The 8,699-nt window shown below is 40.4% G+C and overlaps 1 long non-coding RNA gene across 8 annotated transcripts; it reads left to right on the top strand.

Moving 5' to 3' along the window:
* The first annotated feature begins 2,018 nt into the window (after nt 1-2,018).
* On the top strand, nt 2,019-6,628 carry LOC127107865 (uncharacterized). 8 transcript variants are annotated; one of them, XR_007795843.1, is made up of 7 exons: nt 2,019-2,291; nt 2,444-2,544; nt 2,794-2,918; nt 3,042-3,888; nt 3,973-4,036; nt 4,163-5,645; nt 6,009-6,628. It is a non-coding gene; the product is annotated as an uncharacterized LOC127107865 (long non-coding RNA). The 8 variants fall into 8 exon arrangements; XR_007795839.1 differs by having other exon boundaries at nt 3,042-4,036; nt 4,163-4,340; nt 4,459-5,645; XR_007795844.1 differs by having other exon boundaries at nt 3,042-4,036; nt 4,163-4,765; nt 4,867-5,645.
* The last annotated feature ends 2,071 nt before the right edge of the window (nt 6,629-8,699 follow it).

The raw sequence follows: 8,699 nt of genomic DNA, 5'->3' as shown, positions 1-8,699 counted from the left end.
ACGAGGGCGAGAGAAAGGATCGCAACAAAGGCGAAAGCGAACAAGGATTAGTTGTTAGTCGTTAGTCAAACTCGGCAAGACATCGCATCTTGTGCCTACGTATCTCATCTGAACATGAGAATCAGAGTTGCCGTAGTTCGGCCACATAGGGATTGCCATCTGAACATGGCACCTACACACAAAAAGGTGGCAAACATGGAGCCCGACTGCCAATCACTGGACTTACATCAGCATCCGAACCAAAACACACACAAAAGGGCAAACGTGGAGTCCGACTGCCAATCACTGGACTTACATCAGCATCCGAACCCAACAAACCCACACTGGAACCCGAATGCCACTCGATGGACTTACATCAACTTCCAAGCACACAACAAGAACAACAAACAACAGATTGCCAAGGAGTCGGGAACTCGAGCCTAGAAATTGTTAAACAAACACACACAAAAAGGAAAAAAGGTGCCCGGAGTGGTCTCGCACGACCACCTGCCTACATACCTCGTCTGGAACAAGGATCAGGGCGATGTAGTTCCCCTACATAGGGGATTGAAACACACGCAAAAAAGAAAAGGGTGCCCGGAGAGATCTCGCACGATCTCCTGCCTACGTACCTCATCTGGTATGAGAATCAGGGCGACGTAGTTCCCCTACATAGGGGTTGCCATCTGAATATGGACTTAGAAATGAGGACACCAGTTGTGTCAAAGGAGAGTGGGCGATGTGTTCACATCCTAGCAGTAGGTGTCGCAGCTCGCTGAATCGAGTCTTAGGCAGTTACCTCTTTGCAATAGAACGGACTACATGCCACAAGATCGGAGACGCTCGGAAAGGTCTAGAAGTGGGGGAAGCTCTGCCCTAGAGTTGTCATGCAATGTGTACTTAAGTGTTAGGATTTACAAATGGGAATATCTACCTAATGTTGGCATGCAAAGAATATGGGACTCCTACCTATGTTATCATACAAAAAGATATGGGAATCCTACCTATGTTATCATACAAAGGGTTCTATCTAATGGGTGCTACCTAATCGGAACAAGAATCGACGAATGGAGCGAGGAGAAGCGTTAGGGATAAGGGTAGATGGCGATGCACGAAGCAATCGACTTACAAGGTTGATGGCGATGCATAAAGCAATCGACTTACAAAAGGGTGGATGAATACGTGCTGGTTCTGTTAGGTTTTGGAAAATGATTACTCGACGTTGGATCGAGGTTTTGGTCTTGTTTTGAAATGGTTATCGGGTGTTCATTTTATTTCTTGTATTAACAGATGAATAAAGAATGAAAGAATATTATACATTTCATGGGAGAGGGATACATTTGTTATGAATGGGGATTGACATGGCAATCAAGCAATATAAGTATATGCCTCATACACCATACAAGTAGGCCACAGTTAATCACACAAGTAAAATATTTAAACAAGTATGTGATCAAATCAAATAATCAAAGAAAAGAAATGAATGAGCATTAAACAACGTGTAAGTGTAAGGGAACCGGCTCATTGTAAGAAAGCCCAAGAGTAAGCTATGTGAGGTTGATGGCGATGCTTAAAAAGCAATCGACTTACAAGGGTGTAAAAAAATGGGCTCGATATTAAATCGAGAAAGTATGATTTTTATAGTTTAATAAAAAAAAAAATGGTTTTTGAACTAAATTAAAATACAACAACTATGCATTATTAACAAATGAAATTATAATAAACATAAAAAGGACATTAACAAAATACTAAAGGAAAATAAGATCAAATAAAAGCAAATAAAAGCAAAAAGTTCCACATATGAGTATTGAACCCTCTCCATTTAATACTATGAAACTAACTTCTTTCCACTAGACCACTCAACAATATTTGCTACTGATATACTATGTTAAATATATGAACCGGGCTAAAAAAAAGATTTAAAAAATAAAAAAAAACAAATAAACATTTTTATGGTTTTTTTTCTCTCTGTTAAACAACAAATAAGCTAAATAAATAAAAAGTAAATAATAATAATAAAAGAAAAAAGAAAATGGAAACAGCAGAGAAACAGCTTCATCGTCCTCCTCACTCTCTCTCACCTTGCGAACTCAACCTTAGCTAGCAATGGTAATCTCACGCACTCGAAACTCATCCTTCTTATGACATCAACAAAACCCTCTCACGCTCTCAACGAACCCCTCTCAATCACTCTCAGCTCTCACAATATTTCCAACAGCAAGCACATGAGAAAGATAAAAAAGAAAGAAAAAGAAGTACTCACAAAGCGTCACGGCGGCGATGGTGAAGGACGCGAAGAAGCTGGCCTCCAGGTAATTGATTTTGGGATTTTAGGGTTCCTCTGCTTCAGATTTTTGCCTCCAGCTCTCTGTGTTCAGTGGCCGCCTCTCACTCTTTAGAAATTAGGGTTTTTTTTTGTCCCTCACTGATTTCTCTCCTTCTCCTTTTATATTCTATGTATTAGGGTTTCCAATGGGGTCTTTGCTGTTCAAAAGGAGTGTTTCTGCAAAGCACTTTGGATGCTCAGACACATAATCACCCTATCCATGTTAGATTCAAGAAAAGGTATCCTTTCTTCTCTGCTTTGACCTCATATCAATTTGGGATGTTTTTTTGACTTTGCCCTCTGACTGTTGGTTAATGGTTTTGCACTTTAGGTTTTGCAAATTGACTGATTAATGTGTTTCCCCCTTTGTTCATTTTTTACCGCAGTGAAAATTGGTTACAAGGAGGTTGTGGATGTTGGTAACATATTGTAGTGACAACTTGTGTTTTGTCATGACTTTAACTTGTTTGTGCATGAACTGCTGCCAGGGTCTTGAATGGAACATACACATCTCTGTCATGGTCTGCTTCATGAAGTAGCAGGATATGGTCTTGATTTGGACTTGTCGATGCAGATTGTTGGTTGTTGCTATAGCAGTTGATGGTTGATGCAGGTACAGCAGGGGTTAACTCCATTTGGTTCGATATGGCTTGACTTGTGTTCACGGTAGATTGGTCATTGACACACACATTCATGAATTATGCATTGATGCTTCTGGTTGGTTTTGTTTATGTAGGTTCAATGACTGGGCTGGTTCAACATATCTGCTTCTGCCTTCATTGGGACTTAATGCAGGATGGTATTTTTGCTTCCTGATTGTACATCCTTGGATCCTTCAGGAAGGCCCATCTTCTCTACCAAAACCTTCAAAGCTGCTTCAGTAGGCATTCCATGGGCAACAAACTTATGCTCTGACTGTGACACTCCGGCATCATTACAAACAGCAGCAATTTTCGCTATCATCTGAAGATTAGCATCCAATCGACCAGCTGGCAAAATTCTCTATTTGACCATCAGATGGATTATACGTAGTTCCTTCCACCTTAGAGGCTCGCAGGGTATCTACATTAGGGCCACTAGCTACTAGTTTTGAAACAGCCATCCGGTTTGTTGTCAATGTACCAGTTTTTATCAGAGCAAATCACAGTTGTACAACCCAGAGTTTCGACACTAGGTAGTTTCCGAACCAGGGCATTCTTCTGGGTCATTTTGCAAGTACCAAGTGCAAGGCAAGTCGTGATGACAGCGGGCAATCCCTCCGGAATAGCAGCCACAGCCAATGCCACAGCAATCTCAAAGTAATACGTACACTTCTCAAATGAAAACTTGAAGTTCCACTTTGAGCAATAGTTCCAAGACAGTCAACTAGTTCTTGCTTAGTCATACCAATGCCTGTATCAGTGATAGTGATGATCCCCATTATCCTTATCAGCTTGAATTCGGATATCAAAATCAATTGCATCCTTCATCAGGTCAAGCTCTGTAACACTAAAAAATCGCAGCTTATCCAAGGCATCACTTGCATTACTGATAAGTTCCCTGAGAAACACTTCCTTGTTACTGTATAAACTGTTAACAATAAGGTCCATGAGCCGACTAAACTCTGCTTGGTATTCAAATTTTTCAGCTGGTGGGGAACTTGATGCAAATTGTTGGCAATGCTGCAGGATCGGTGCCGACTACAACGCTCAATTGCGTACCGGTTTGAGGCAGCTCACGTCATAACAAATGGTAAGCTTCCGAAAGCGGTTTCAGTTTTGATCACTACTCTAGTTTGATGCCTATTCCATCATGGGCGAATTCCATCGGTAAACCGGCAAATTAACGCATTTCCTTAAACTCGTTCTGTTTCCGCAGGTTCGGTGGTTCCCTGCGGAGTAGCTCTTGGTTGCATCCACCTTGGAGGAAAGTCTGAGCAAAGTGCATCCACCACCAACTACAATACCCTCTTCAACAGCTGCCTTTGTAGCATTAAAAGCGTCTTCAACTCTCAATTTCTTTTCCTAGAGTTTTGTCTCAGTTTGTGCACCAACCTGTATGACAGCCATGCCACTAGACAGTTTTGCAATAACAACATCAGGATCACTTTGAAATGAGACAGCAGCTTCGAACTTTCTTCTTCGGATATTCCTAACTCTTTTTTTTTTTTACAGGAGCAATTGAGCCATCGGAGTTCTTTAAGGGCAAAGGGATATCCATAGTAACCAGTTTTCCAGATTTATGAGAAGCGATACAGTTACTTCCCAAATAGAATCATAACTGATGGACCTTTAGCATGTCCCTTTAAAACCTCATTTCAATCACACAATTTAAGGGAAATAAAGAGGATCGTTTTGCTTCCCATGTTGGGTATGTTCAAAGCTGCATTTTCACTGACCGTGTTATGATTGAATAACCGCAACGAACGTTGTTGTTCCATGTAGCAGTGCAGTAGCAGTACATGAGTTTTTCGCCTTCTTGGTCAGTTTAGAGTGAATTACCAATTGTCAAAGCTAGTTAACATGGAAGGTTATAACAATTGGATACTTTTGGTTACAGAGTTCACTCTTAAATCTTTGCAGTCATGGCAGTGGGCTAGCAACAGTGTATACTACCTGTTGGGGTTGTGGTCCAGATTGGCGGTTTCTGTTCCATATTTGAAGGGTGATACACCAAGCTTACTTGGTGAAATGTTCTTAAGATTACGGAAAATGTCATCACGTCAAGATTCAATCATGTGCAGGTTGGATTGGTTGCAAAGTTGTAGGCTCATTTGACTGTGGTGCTGCTACAGCTTATTATTTGGTGGCTATGTGGAGTAGCAACTGGTGTTCACGAAGAAATATACAAGTAATCACACCGAGAGACCCTAAAACTAATATGAATTTCACAAGTTCATCTTTAGCTGCAGACACTGATCTTTTTTTTCTCTTCCAACAAAATTCAAAAGCAGTTCATGGATGCATGCGTATATAGATTCTTCTTCAATGCTTAGCTTGGCTCCTTGCCGCACTTCGTCTCGCATAGCATCCAACAAAGTATATGATAGACAAAACAGAAAATAATACGACATTGAATATCGCAACAACTCTCCACTCAGTTTTCATGTATTGCGCCACGCCGGCCTTGCAAGAATCACAACAATAGCATTTGAAAGCTCGAGAATTTTTTTGTACCGCTTGCAGTCATGGTTAGGACTAACTGGATGAAAGCTCAAGTCATAGTAAGATGCATTTACAGCAGGATATCCACACTCAGAAGGCGGCCGACAGCAACTAGATTCAATTGGACTCAAATCTTCAATCTCTGCAAAATAGGTGACTGCCCAAGCAATGGCAGGAAAGCCATCCAAATTCAACCGGTAAGTTAGAGATCCATTTGTTCCCACTACTGCTGTTATGTTAATTTGAATTGGATTTGTATTTTTTGTTTAGAGTATTTCAATAGGTCATATCGTAGTGACGTATGTAATGTGACATTGGTATTGTAACTTGGTTGAGCAAGAAGTATGATTGAAATTTGAATGTATGGTTTGAATCTCTAACAGAAAAATATACATTGAAAAAGCCAGCAATTGATGTTCCATAACTTGTTGATGTGGCCTACTGCTATGCTGATTGTTCAAGGATGGTTTTTTATAGGTCTGCTGCAACATGATGCAGGTGGAACTCCATTGAGCTAATGCAAGCAAATCCCATCTGATTTTCTGTTGATTTTATTTCAGGTTGCCATGCATTTTGCAGATGAATGCCATCTTAGGCATGCAACATCAACATGAGCATTGCATCTTGTTGTGGTTGATGTGCTGCCAATACTTACCTTGCTGTAGGATTTTATTATCGACATGGATGAACTGCTGTCATGCTGCAGATTGTGTTGTTCTGCAAGCCTAAACCAGTACTTCATGGCTTGTGCTTTGTAGGTTTGTGATAGTGGTCAAGGCATTTGCAAGGTTACTTGTGAGCGAAGCAACAAGGTGAAAGCACAATCAACATGTCTACTGGATGATTAATCAAGGCAAAGTAACATGGGATTATGTCCAAGTTTGGGAAATCAGGGCTTCAGAATTTTAGGGTTGACTTTGGTCAAAGTTGACCAAAAAGTCAACTGTTGACCAAAGTCAACAAATGGTCCAAACTCATTTTCTTGGCACTTTCTTTGTAAATGGACAATGTATTGATAATCATGGTGAAATTTAGGGTATTTGGATTTTGGGTGACTTTGGTCAAAGTTGACCAAAAAGTCAACTGTTGGTCAAAGTGTCAATTTTTGTGTATTTTTGTATGGAATCAAATGTAATAAAATTGAAATGGATTAACAAAATGGTTTGAAGTTGGTTTCCAACTTGTTTTGCCTTATGACTTGAATATTTGACTTTGAAAAGAACATGACTGATAATGCACATGAACAAGGCCATGAACTGAGACCATAAGGTCAGGGTTTTGACACAGTATCCATGAACCAATAACATGACTAGCAAGTGGCTCGAAACACAAGAAGCTTGATCGTTTAGATGACCCAGACCATAGAGGTATCCACAATCACAACACCCTGACTTTGAATCAAAACCAATCCTCATGTAAAACCAAAGCAAGGTTAGGCCAAACATGCCAAACAAACATGAAAAATTCAGGAGCAAAATCGGGGTATGACAGCAAGTAAGATGGATCTCTTCGAACCTTTGAACATGCCTCAATGACATGGAAGCAGGGTGTACGAAAGGCTTGGAATTTTCCGCAGTTGTACCAACCTCTATCTAGTTCGACTCTGTAATGTCCCATCGACATGCCCTCATTGTGATCCATGGACTCGGCAACACTATACTAACCTTTAGTGCAGTCAAACACCGTGACCACATGTGTGTTTTATTTGGCAGCTTCATGTCTAATGAATTTCATTGAAGCATCACTGAACAACTGCCCAGATTGCAACACTGAACTCCATTTGGAACATCTGGTCTCAAACAGCGCCCCTAGTCTGAAATATGTTGCCCGCACCAAAGCAATTATAAGTAGGTTATTGATGCCCTTAAAGACAAAGTTCATTGATTCCACAAGATTTGTTGTCATGTGGCCCCAACGTTGACCGTTGTCGTATGCCTTAGTCCACTTCTCCAACGGAATAATGTCGATCCACCGTACTGCATCTGCGTTTGACAATCTTATTTCTTCGCGGTAGTGTTTGAAAGAAGGTTCTGATAATGTGTAACATGCGTTGACAACCTTCTTCCGCAACGTTTTGTCTTTGATCTCCCGCATGAAATTCTGAGCAATATGTCTAATACAGAAGACATGTGTCGAAGGGGGATCTTGCCAGCCATTATCAATGTTATTATATGCATTGATGATTGAAGGGTGTATGTCGGAGATTAAACATAAGTTAGGCTGAGGTGCAACGTGAAATCGGAGATTTTTTAGGAAAAAACTCCATCCCTCAGCAGTCTCCCTTTCAACAAGGGCAAATGCGGTTGGAAACATGTTGTTGTTGTCATCTTGTGCCACTGCCATCAGTAACGTTCCTTTGTATTTCCCGTATAACCATGTACCATCAATTTGTATAATAGGTTTACAAAAAGAAAAACCTATGATGCATGGTTGATACACCCAAAAGAGACGGCGGAATATTACATTTCCAATAGCATGCGTCCCGTCTGATGTATACGCGGGCAACGTTTCCAACTTGACAATAGTCCCTGGAGCATATTGTTTTAGAGCCAACATGTATTTTGGAAGTTGTTTGTAAGACTCCTCCCAATTGTCAAACACTTTTTCAATAGCCTTTGTCCTATCTATCCATGTCTTCCTATATGATGAAGTGTACTGGTATTGTGCTATAATATGTGAGATTATTGTACTCATCTTTAATGACGGATTGTCGCCAATGACAGACAATATTTCATCGCATATTAACTGAGAGCTTAGTTTCCGATGATCTTGCATTGGATTTGTCAGCATGCATGTGTGAACTGGACCCATGAATCCAATCTCCCAAGAATCGTTCTTCTTCCGGTACGAAGCTGACAACCTGAAAAGGAAATGCTAATTCGGACAATGAATTTTATACCTCAATGCATTAATTCTATCAACTCTGAAATCAACTGATAGTTCCATGTGAAATTTTTTAATGGCTTTTACACAATCTTCTTTTTGTGTGAAATGTGTCCCCTTGTTTCAAAGATCCTTGCATTTGCACATAAGGATTGTACCATATATCTGATGAAGGTTCATCGGACCCCAAATTCAACCTTGTCATGTGTTGAGATGGACAATATACATGACTAAATGGTAATGGCTCCTCTTCCTCATCAACATTCACCATTGAATCAACCAAGATCTCAGCTTCTTCTTCTTTGTCATCTGCAATATTCACCTCAGCTTGTTCATTGTCATCAGTTTCACAAAACACGCTATAGTAG

This window comes from Lathyrus oleraceus, chromosome 7, assembly GCF_024323335.1.
Source record: "Lathyrus oleraceus cultivar Zhongwan6 chromosome 7, CAAS_Psat_ZW6_1.0, whole genome shotgun sequence".
Lineage (NCBI taxonomy): Eukaryota > Viridiplantae > Streptophyta > Magnoliopsida > Fabales > Fabaceae > Lathyrus > Lathyrus oleraceus.
This window is presented reverse-complemented; position numbering and strand designations above follow the sequence as displayed.